This window comes from Ictidomys tridecemlineatus, chromosome 8 (genome assembly GCF_052094955.1).
Source record: "Ictidomys tridecemlineatus isolate mIctTri1 chromosome 8, mIctTri1.hap1, whole genome shotgun sequence".
In the NCBI taxonomy this organism is placed as follows: Eukaryota; Metazoa; Chordata; class Mammalia; order Rodentia; family Sciuridae; genus Ictidomys; species Ictidomys tridecemlineatus.
In genome coordinates, this window is record NC_135484.1 from 54,702,659 (window position 1) to 54,714,921 (window position 12,263).

At 39.2% G+C, this 12,263-nt stretch overlaps 1 protein-coding gene and 1 pseudogene across 3 annotated transcripts in view; one reads left to right on the forward strand and one right to left on the reverse strand.

The window, feature by feature from the left end:
- Window positions 1–12,263, reverse strand: part of Foxo3 (forkhead box O3) — a 119,394-nt gene that overhangs the window by 79,191 nt on the left and 27,940 nt on the right. The window lies entirely within an intron of this gene.
- On the forward strand, window positions 926–1,095 carry LOC120889105 (DNA-directed RNA polymerases I, II, and III subunit RPABC4 pseudogene; annotated as a pseudogene).

The following is a 12,263-nucleotide window of genomic DNA, read 5'->3' on the forward strand; positions in this document are numbered from 1 at the left end:
GTATCTGCCACTGAAGAGGGCAAAGGAACCCAATGAATTTCACCTCATTTATTTGCCAAGAAATATACTAACATTTGATACTACCTTCTAATTTTTCTTTATTACTAAAACATTCACCATAATTCTAAATTTTTATGAGCAAATCTTTCCTAAAATATCTATGTAATAAATCTTGATTGTTTAGATATTATTTTCCTTTTTCTTTTCTAGCTCCCATCTGACCTCAGTACACTAATTCTGCGTGATGCTGACTGGTTTACCAACAACCAATCAAGTCAGAATCAAACACGGCTCCTGGAGTCAAAGCAGGTGAGGGTCTGACACTGTTGCTGTTCATATTTAATCATCCTCAGAACCACATTCTTTCAGAGTATTAGGCACTAGTCAAAGACCACTCTAGTCCTTGGACCCATAGTTAGTTCTATGATCACTGCAAAACCACTTCTTAAAGATTTTTTTAAAAAGACTATAATGTACCATGCAGATAAAATTTGTTTCAAAAATAGAAATAAACTCTCTGCCTCAATAAAACTGACAAATTCCAGGACCTGTCAAGTGCTCTGAAGGAAAGGATGGTACACCCAGAGGAAAAGCCTGCAAGGGCCAGCCTCACAGAAATACCTACTTAAAACTTCAGTTATGGCGGCCTCCGCCCTGGTTAGCGCACTCCCTCCCTCTATCCCCTTTATACTTGAAATCAGGCTCTGGAAATCAGGGTATATATATCTGGAGCAAAAATGACCATCTTGATGTTCAATACGGTACTCTTTCTTAGTCTAAAACATATGTTTATATTCTAGATACTTAATGCTCATGTGACTGATGCTGTAAGAATCATGATAAATTGCAGAAAAATGGGCTGCAGTGCTGCAACAGTTCTATTGGGAACACAGGGAACCTTCTCTATGGTGTATAGGTACTAATAATGCACACCCAGAAGGATGTTCAACCCCCCAAGCAGCAGCCAATGACTGTATCTGTAGAGAATGTCACATAAAAAATGAAATAAAATCCAGGGAGCTAATCAGATGCAGAAGATATAGAACAGTGTACAAGAAAAGAACCAAAAGATTGGTGAGTTTTGATGCTCAATGAAACGTGGGAAATCAGAAGTATATTCATTTGTACTTGGATCTGACCCATTAATGTTTCTCGTTGTTGCACAGCTTTTGATTTAGCATACTTATGATGACAAGTATATACATATGACTTCATTTTATTTCATTTTCCAAACCAAGTTGTATTTAGGTATCTAGTAATACTCTGTATAACAAAGAATTCTTGTTTAATCATATGGATTTTAATTTTATTATATTATGTAATCTGACACAAAAATGAAGTTAGAATTACTTCCCAAACCACTTTTAATCAAAGGCTTGTTTAAAAATGCAGGTTTATAGAACCCTGTAAAATAAGTTTCAGGGGATGGATCATGATAAAAATTTTTTTTGTCATCTCTGAGAAAGTGAACAGTTTTCATGGATGATGTTTTATTTGCTCATTTCATTACGATCATAAACATAATTCTTAGCTGCAAGATAGAGGTGCGTAAGTGGCTGGCTAAACAAAAGAGTATCTTATAAACTTTAAAGGCAGAAATGCCAGATTCTGCTGGTTTCCGTTATTCATTTATTTGTAATAATGGAGTCTTGATTACAGGACACTAATTTTGTCACCAAAGATGTCAGTGAGCATAATCTTTCCTGAAAATCATCCAGCTTTCTATGAGAGTGATAAACAAAAAATCAATTTTTACTGACACATGTGCTTATCATAAATATGGTCCTGAAGGTAAAGAAGGGAAGGGGGGAAAAAAAACTCCAGATCTTGAAACACAGAAAGAAAAGAACAAGTCTTACACTGGACAGAAAGTCGATTTGCTATATTCCACCAGAAAGTAATTTTCAAACTAGATTTAATTTACCTCTGAAAACACAAATACATTTCCTCAGCCTTGGTAGCTATACATCAATGGCCCTATCTTATTCCCTCAAAGTCACTGCCTCTTCAGAGAAACCCTAAACATGGCAGCATGAGAAGCGGGCAAAGTGTCTCACCACTCTGCCTTCACACAGTGCTCCCATTAAATGACTACCCAACTCGGTTCTAATGGCTTCAACAGGTCCTGTGTGTGTGTACACACACACACACACACCTACCTCTATACTGTATATATTAATCAGCCTTCACTAAAAAGTGGTTCACAATTTCAAAGCATTTTCCTTTCATTTTTTGTGTGCCAAGGACTAAACTTGGGGCTCCGTGCAGGCTAAGCATGGGCTTCTACCATGGCCCTACACCCCCGGACCTCCTTTGCTTTTTTCAAATGCTATCTGTTCTGGCAATACATTGTTATCTAGTTCTGAATAAATATGAGGAACAGATAAAGGACAACATAAAAGAGCAGGCATGCTTAGGGTAATTTGTTATAGATCTTCTATCCAAATCCAAATTAAGCATTTAGCTTCTACAATAAAATAACACATACTGACAGATTTTAAGTCTGGGGAGCATTCTTCAAGATGAGGGACTATATTTTAGGAAGGAAAAATAATGATGGTAAGTTTAAACAAATCTTACAGAAGTACCTCAGTAGAGGCCCAAATTTTATGCAAAAACAAGATTTTGGTGGTATCTCTTATTGTGGAAGATTTTCTTAGGCCAACCAGAACTGGAAAACTAATAGTCAAGCTCTAGGTACAAGTTGCTAGAGGGATATGGTAGACAATTACAAAGATTTTTAAAGTAATAATGCTCTGTGTTGACCAAGAGATGAGAAATAGGCAATTTTGTGCTCTGCTGTTAGGAGTTTAAAAGGTTTTTAGAAGGGAAAATGAGAAATTCTAAAAAGAAAGTCTTTAAATTTTTTCATACTCTGAAGCATCAATTTCAATTCTAGGGGAAAAATAAAGGGGATATGTGCATTCAAATTTACCTGTGAGAATTTCATCAGTGATATTTCTAATAAGCAGGAAAACTAGGATGTAAGAAAATCCTTAACAATCCATCTAGAAGTAAATAAATATTTATTTCATAAAATAAAAAACAATGCCCCACAAAGAAACATTATGCCATTATTAAAATGAAATAACTGGATATTTATCCTAAAGAAATGAAACTTACATTCATGCAAAATCCTGTGTACCAATGTCTATAGCAACTTTATTCAAAATAATCAAAAACTTTAGAACCTGAAATATACAGAAACTGGAATACTATTCAGCAACATATAGGAACAAACTACTGAGATGTGCAACAAGTTGGATAAATCTCCAGGGAATGCAGAAAATGGAAAAAGCCAAAACCACCACCACCACCCCGTCACCCCCCATCCCCCCGCAAAAAAAAAAAAAAAAATCCTAAAAGCTCACATATTATATGATTGCACTTACCTAACATTCTTGAAATGACAAAATTATAGAAATGGAGAAAAGATCAACAGTTGCCAGTGGTCAGGTGTAGTACAGGAAGAAATGGGTGTGGCTATAAAAGACCAGCCAGGACTGGGGGGACCTCCATGCTGATGGACATGCTCTGCATCTTGACTGTAGCAATGGCAAGGTCTTGGCAGTATGCAATATAGTTAGCAAGACATTACCACTGGGGGCAACAGGGTGACAGTGCACAAGATTTCTCTCTATTATTTCCTATAATTGCATGTGAATCTACAATTATTTGGAAATATGACATTTAATTAAAAAATAAAGCCATTGATGTTTATTTAATGACACAGAAAAGTATGCAAAATCTCTCCCTTTTTACAAAAATTAGCCAAGACATCCAACCACAAAGCCCCCAAGGCTTAAGAAAAAAAATCAAGATTTTAGAACCATATGTATAGTGAAGGTAGGGGAGATACTAGGTAGTGAAATTGATCAAATTATGCTCTTATGTACATACAAATATGCCACAATGAAAGCCACCATTCTGTATAGTGAATATGCACCAACTAAAACAAAACAAAACAAAAAACACATGTATAATCCCAGTCAACCAAACAACCAGGAAATAAGCATGGAGAAATTTTAACAGTGATCAAGTGCAGAATTACAGGTGATTTTGACTTTCTCCATTTTGCAATCCATCATTTCTACATTTTCTATGAATACATAGATTTTAAGAAGAGGAAATAACAGTTAAAAAGGCTTTTATCTATGAACGTCAATGTGCTTGTACAGTTGCTCTCTCAAGTAACTAAAGTTTTGTCAGTAGTCTTTTAAAATGAGTGACTTACCTCTTAGAAATCTTGAGAAGCAGAGATTATCTAGGGGGTAGAGGTGTTGGGCAGCAATTCAATCTTGCTCAGAGAACTGACATAGTTTTATGGTCTTAAAGAAAACTGCCACCCAGTATTTTCTTGCAGAAATGTAGCTACATTCTAGGAGGAAACTTGAGATGGGACAATCCACACCCAGAATTAAGAGCAAACGGGATGGAAGGAAGTGGCTGAAATTTATCTGAAATAGAATAGCGCGTAAGAGCTATGTGAACGATGGATTTGGGGTGGGCTTGCTTCTCAAAAACTTATTCTCAAAAACTTATTCTAAAGCATTTAAAAGTTTGTGAGTCAAATTTTAATGAACTAAGATTTTTTACAGGAAGGTAGGAAAAGGATTTTAGATAACCTAGATCTACTAAACTGCAGTTAAAAGTTGCCAAATGGAACCTGGGAAAGCCTTCTGGGGCTGGCTGCAACAGCAAAGGCCAGGAAGACGCACCTTCTTCCATCAGGTCCCAGGGCAAGGCAGTACTGATGAAAGGTCACTATGAGAAGCATTAGGAAAAACCAGAAATCTTTAAACTATTTGTGCTGCTTCCTAAATAAAACATTGGACACCATTCAAACAAGAAAAAATAACTGTATTCAAAATACAAACTCACAAGCTATAGCTGTGATATGTGCATCCATACACACACACAACATTCTAGACATAGCTGAAATCGTACAGAGGCATAGAAGCTAATGTATTTCTTGGTCCAGAATAAGCAACAAAGGTAGTACCTAGCAAGATTACATTTTTTTTTTCTTTTAGTAAAATTATCTAAAAGAAGGTTAACGATAAAATTAATAATTTTCTTTTCATGAAATTACCTATTTTATCAATTTTAAAGGTTATATTTTTAAAGAAAAAAGTCACAAATTTGTTTCAATTCAGAGGGTTATTAATAATAACAAGGAAAAGGAAAGATGGAAGATAAGGAATTAAAATCAATGTGCAGTCTGGCTCAGTGGTAGAGTGCTTGCCTAGCATGTATGAGGCACTGGGTTCGATTCTCAGCATCGTGTGTAACTAAACAAATAAAATAAAGGTCCATCAACAACTAAAATAATAATACTTTAAAAAAAAATCAATGTGCTCACAAGCCAGGTGCTTGGTGTGTGCTACACCCCAGTGACTGAGGACACTGAGGCAGGAGACTCACAAACTCAAGGCCAGCCTCGACAACTTAGCGGAAACCCTATCTGAATATAAAAAATAAAAAAGGGTTGGGAATGTAGTTCAGTGGTAATGTGCCCCTGGGTTTAATCCCTAGTACCAAGCAAAACAAAACAAAACAAAAATGTGCTCTTTACAAAGTTTCACTGATGTAGGAACAAACAGCCAGCTCTCATCCCGTTTTCTAGCGAACTCTGTTTACATCTCAAGTTTCTTATGTAATAACTGTTTGTAACCTTCTTATTAATTACATGTAACAAGAAAAGGGGAAGGAGGAGGATATGCATAGATGAGAATCAGAGATTTTCTTGCTGGCCATCATGAGAACTTGCGAGTGAAGGGGGTGAAAGGGTGTGTGTCCCCCTGCCCTAGGCTGCAGTATCAGGAAAAGAGACTATCAACCATCTGCATCTTGCTATATAAATCTGGTTGGGCATTCCTGGAAGCCATTTGTCTGCTTAACCAATTCCATGAATGGGAGCCTTCCCAGAACATATTTAGAGTTCTTTCCCTAAATCTCTGTTTCCATGATGAGTTTCCAGTAAGTCAATCGCCATAAAATGTGGAATACTCCCCCACGCCCCAAATCTGTACGGCCCCAAACATTTTGTGACTCATGCTATCCTTAACTTTGTTCAAGGGAAAGCTCTGGATCCCACCCGCCCCACACCATTTCCCAGCAGGCTGCAGCACAGACAGCTGGTTCAGAGCAGTGGGCCAGTGTGTCCTGTTGCTCTTTTTTGTGCATCCTGCTTGTGGTGGCCTCAGCTTGGTTTATCACTCAGCAACTGCTTGGTAATCCCCTGTCATTCCCCACCCTACAAATGTCCATATCAGCAGAGCTGGGCAGCAACAAGTCAGCAGAATTCAGCCAATCCACCCCTCCTCTGGGGTTGAGTAAATATGAAGACCTGATTAGACGACAGGCACCTTAGGGTAAAGGGCCTGGGAGAAGCACAGGGATTTTCCCCTCCCCATACAGGTGGAAGATGCAATCGGGGAGGGTCAGGAGGAAGGAGGCAGGACTGAAGCCAGGGAACTGGACTCCCAAAGGGAAGCACATGCCCCACACCAGATAACTGGGGTCCTCCAACTCCATGAAAGAAATTATGGTTTCATTTTTTAGTTAAGTTTTGTCTTGCTTTAGTTTATTCATAATTTCTACTTCAGTTTCATCCAAAGAAGAGTCACTAATTTTAAGAAACCAAAGCATGCATTCTAGTTTTAGCGGTTTCTTAGTGCTCTAGGAGGTGGCATGGGATGGACTCTGTGAAACACCTCAGAATCAGGTAGACCTAAGTGCTTATAAAAAATTAGAGGAAACATGAGGTTTGCTCCTGAAATAGTTCTCTGGCCCACCTCATGTGCTGCGGCTGGACTTCATAGGGTGAACCACCAAAACTGTAGAAATCTGTGTTAAAAAAAAAAAAATCTTGAAGCATGAAAACCCGGTACCAAACCAAGAGAATGCTGGGCTTCGGAGACTGGTGGCACATAGTCTTACAATGCTAGCTTAAACTTAGGTCACAGAATCCACTGTTCCACACAGCTATCATCCAGAATGAGTATGGATACCACAAGGCAGAATGGAGATACTTTAATACAATTAAAAACAGCACAATCAGTTTTGTTTTAATAAGAAAGCAATTTCTCTGAAATGAACATCCTCACAACCTAAAAGTGCCTTCCAAGTTCAGAATCGCAAGCAATTTCTTTGTGCTTACACCCATTACCTGTTCTCAGCTTAATATGCTTCTAGATTTAATGGGGACTGAGAAGTTGACATTGTTTCTACGTCTCCACTGAACACTCTTAGGTCTGGCTCTCTTTGTCCTCCAGACATGGTAAGAACCTACACAAACCCTAACCCAAGTGTCTCTAATACAATGCAGCCTTACCACTCACACCCTAGTGCCTCCCCTTTGGGAGGAATAAAGACATAACTGCAGGCCTCCTTATGTTCTCACCTGGTCATCTCCTGAGTGATATCTTCTCTCTATCCTTAGGATTTTCTCTGCCTAATTGTGGTTCAGGATATTGTTCACACTTCAAGCTCTAAAAATGTTGGAAAAGCATTTCATTTTGCAAAGTGTTTTCTGCTGATAACAGTCTGGCCTAAAGCACCCTTTGAGCCTAGAACTGGTTGGAATATGCTGGGTTAAACCATATAGAATAGGACTGGGGATATAGCTCAATTGGAGGAGTTGCTTGCCTCACATGCACAAGGCCCTGGGTTCAATTCCCAGCGCACGCGCGCACACACAAACACACACACACACACAACAACAAAACCCATATAGAACAGATTTCTTTACTGTAGGATTTGTCAGTAGCTCCCAACTCCTGGCACACATCCTAAAGCACTCAAAGGGTGAGCATGTACTAAAGAACTTTCCAAATTCATTTAAACATTTTTTAAACAAAATATATAATTAAGCTAGTATTTGATTCTCCCCAATTTCACATAACTTCACCTATACATAGGTGCATGTTTACCTTCTTTCTTCTAAACATCTTTTCTTAGCCTCCCATCTCTGATTTCCACATCCTGTTTAAACCCTCCCATCCCCTTTGCTAACAAGCATTTTCCTTCCCTGCTTACAAAACATACTTGAGGAGTTGTTCACTCATTAACTCCTAACTTTTCCAATTATCTAGATGTTTTTACATCTGAGTTTACCTTCCTACTTTTACTTCACACAATTTTTTTTTTTTTTAAATTTAGGGTACTAACCAGAAGTCCATGTATGAGATTTAGAGGGTTCATAAGCTTCTGAAAGCACATGTAAGTCACACCAAAATGTCCCATATGATCATTTTCTGGGTGACAGCCAAGGCAGCTTTCCCAAAGGGGTTTATCATTCCTCAAAAATCACTAGCAAATAATAGCAAAAATAGTATTATTTTTAAAAATATTCTTAATGTTGAGGGATAATAGAATGAAAAGGAATGTACAAAATAAAGCATTTGACTTGTATAATAAAATAATACATACTGACATTATAAATCTGGGGGGTATTCTTCAAAGTAAGAACATCTAAGGAAAAAAAAGAAGGGTGGTAAGGTTAAACAAAAAGAGAGAAGATGGGGCTGAGGCTCAGTGGTAGAACGCCTGCCAAGCACATGTGAGGCACTGGGTTTGATCCTCAGCACCACATACAGACATACATACAGACATACAGACATACATTGTGTTCATCTACAACTAAAAAAATAGTTTAAAAAAAAAAGAGAGAGAGAGAGAGAGAAGGTGGGAAGCGGGGTCCAGTCAGTCTGATAGAATGAAAGCAAACTGAACTGCCTCCATAAAAAATATTTATCTTACACAAATAAAGTATCCTATACTTGGTCCATTAATGCAAAGGATTTACAGCAGAATTATGACACTTGTCACTCAGAAGATAAAATGGCAGCCTGACATTTTCCATCAGCAGATCCCTCACACCCATGGCAAATACAGAGAGTGTTCAAAATCTCCCTGGCACAACAATTCCTTAAAACAGAAGAACAGGTTTCACCCTAAAGTCTTAACAATGGGAGGCATAACAAGAAACTGTCTGTAGTTCCTGCTTTCTTTGATCCTTCCTTTCTAGAGTTAAGTAGTCTATCTTTAGCGTTTGTATTAATAACTTGCCTTCTCTCCAGAAACATTTCTATGAGAGAAGGAGAACATCGAATACTAGGTTAAGAAACTAAAGATTTATTTAAATTGTCTTAATGAAAAGGCAAAAGAGTTCTTGGCTTTTTGCTGGGTTAAAAAAAATTAAGATTGTATTTCATACAAAACAATAGTATGTTTGGGAAATGAATTCAATACAATAAGCACCAAAGTTTTTCTATATCTTTAGTTAAATGTAGCTTAAGATGAAAAGTAGAGTTGACAATTATACTGGAAAGTATTTTTCTATTCTCCTTCCTTCTTTAGAAATACCTCTGATACTCCGGAAAACTCAAATTACATTCCACATCACTACCTAAAAATTGTGTCCACACCTGCAATAAACCGAAATAAGCCAAAGGCTTTGTCTTCACCAACTTGTGGCTTGACCAGGGTTTGCAAATCACGCTGCTTAGGGGAAAGGGGAGAGGGAAGGCTGGAAGTCATGCCTTGTGGGGGGGCTGGAGGGGAGCCCTCCGAGTACTACATTAAAATACCAGAAGGATAAACTGAACTTTCAGTTCTTGCTAATGTTTGGGGAAAATCACCATGAAAATACCTTGGATCACAAATGTTTGTTTCAAAATCACACATTTTCCCGGGCACATTGTAGTCCACCACACACAGGCGCTAGAAAGGTCTTATAAGGACATAAAGAAAGGGAGAGCTGCCCTTCAAAAATTTGCTCAGGTGTAGCCCATCCTTATCTCGCAGCACAGGGGCCGGCAGGAGTCCTGTTTGGAAAGAGCTGGAGCCCAGCCAGGTTCAACAAAACCCGACCTGGGGACAAGAGGGCATGCCAGTGCCTGGCTATCCTGCCCCGGCCCTTCACGGAGGCACCACATGCCCACAGAGCTCCAGGGGACATGGAGGACCAGGGCCACCACAGTGAGGCAGAGCTGGACTTGCTATCTCTATTTTTAGGGTTTAGAAAGCAATTAGAAACAAGGGCAGGGCGGCAGGCTGAGCCCAAAAGGCGAAGCTAGAGGGAGGCATGGCAAGGAGGGAGGGGTGGCCCAGGTGGGGAGGGAAGAAGAAAGCACCGCCAGCCCCTCACCTTAAGGAAACCCCAGGAACCAGGATGTGGCCCTTTCATACCACCATTCTACTAAGGAGCTGACACTCTAGTAACCTGCTAGCTTTGTTTTCTTTACTTGGCTTCTAAACCTTGAAAGCAAACAGGCTTCCTATATTTACAACTCTCCTGGGAGGTGGAAGGTGGAAAATAGGGACTCTCCCTTTTCTTCTTTGAAGTTTCTCAGACTTCACCAGCTTTCATCTTTTTGTAAACAAACATATGACTTAAAGTGAAAATATCAAGCTGCCCTTTGACCTCCACTTAAAAAACTAATTTTTTTTTAAACTAATTTTTAGGGGAGAGGAAAAAAAAGGGAAAGCAACTTTCTGCCATCTCTCCTTCACTGACTTTTAAGTCAAAGTTAACACAAAACACAAGCCAAAAGATGCCCAAAAGAAATACACAACAGAAGGAAAAAAAATTTGCTTTTCCATGCTATGCCAATTATTTAATTTTCCTTAAGCCCAGTTAACCTCCTGACACAACCTCTTACCACCCTTTCAAGCTCCTCTATTTAAAAAACAGACCTAAAATATCTGCACACCCTATTTCACAATCAACATCTTTTGATAAACTAGGAAATAAAAGAACATCTTGTTACTGTAATATGTAATCCTCCCTTCTAAGAAAAACCCTTGTACCAAGTCCAGCCAACGTGGTCCATTAAGGACAAACTAGTTCTTTCTTAGAGGCCAATGTCGACTGAGCATGGAGGACTTGAACTTTCAAATGAACACTCAACAAGACTACTCCCAATATCTAGATGTTCAAATTGCCCAATAAATTATACATCCCTAAGCATGCATCCATTTCTCTGTGGACACAGTAAAAAAAATAGCCCTCTCTAAATTCTAATGGTATTGAGATTAAAGGCTGAAGAGCAATGACTGCACCGAGGATCCTCCTCCTCCTCTGAGCCTCTCAATTACTATCCGCAGCAACCACACACGGCACCCTCGACAAATGGCTTCTCAGAGACTCTGAAACCACGACAGGCATGCAACCTAGGCCCAGCTGTGGCACACCAGTACCAGAATCGAAATTCATGACACTTTCTTTCAGAATAAACACAGTCCCTTAGATAGGTGTGAGGAACCCCAGAAGGACGATCTGAGGAGCACAGCCTCTCCCTACACGAAATGCACACCTCTGCCATGCTTCACCCAAGACGGCCAGTGCCCACAGGAGCCCCTACTTTAAAAATCACGTGTGCTGAATTGAAGGCACGGCACGTGCTTGCTTACTACTGATGACTGTAAGCTTCTGAAAGGAAGGAGTTTCTACTGCTCAAATCATGGGACGAGGAGAAAGGCAGAAGAGATGGAGGACCCTCAAGTGATGGTAAATGAAGGGCAAACTGAGGAAATGTGACCACAAAGGGCCTTGCTGACACTGCTGCAAGAACTGGCCTAGGCCGGGCGTGGTGGTGCACACCTATAATCCCAATGGCCCAGGAGGCTGAGGCAGGAGGATTGCAGATTCAAAACCAGCCACAGCAACTTGATGAGGCCCTAAGCAACTTAGCAAGACTCTGTCTCAAAATATAAAAAGGGCTGGGGATGTGGCTCAGTGGTAAAGTACCCCTGGGTTCAATCCCTGGTACCAAAAAAAAAAAAAAAAAAAAAACACTGGCCTAAATTACTCTTTGTTCTCATGTTACATAAAGAAATTCCAACCATAGCTATTTCTAAAACTCTGTTTAAATCAACTTTATGAGGTATAATTTACATAACCAAAAAGTACACTCACTTTAAGCATGTAGTTAGATGAATTTGGGGCAATGTACAATCAGTGCAACTACCACAATACACACACAGGACATTTTCTCCTCAAAAAGTCCCCTTGTGCCTTTTTGTCATCAATCTCCTCCTACACCCAGTGCCCCAGCAATCACTGATCTGTGTTCTGTCACCGCAGTTTTGCCTTTTCTAGAATTTCACAGAAACAGAGTCCTACAGTATGTATTCTACGTCAGGCTTTTTTCTCTGAGCATGTTTTGAGATTCATCCATGATTTGTTCCTTTTTGTTACTAAGTAGTATTCAGCAATAAAAAGCAATAAAGCAAATAAAAAATTTCCAAACTTTTTT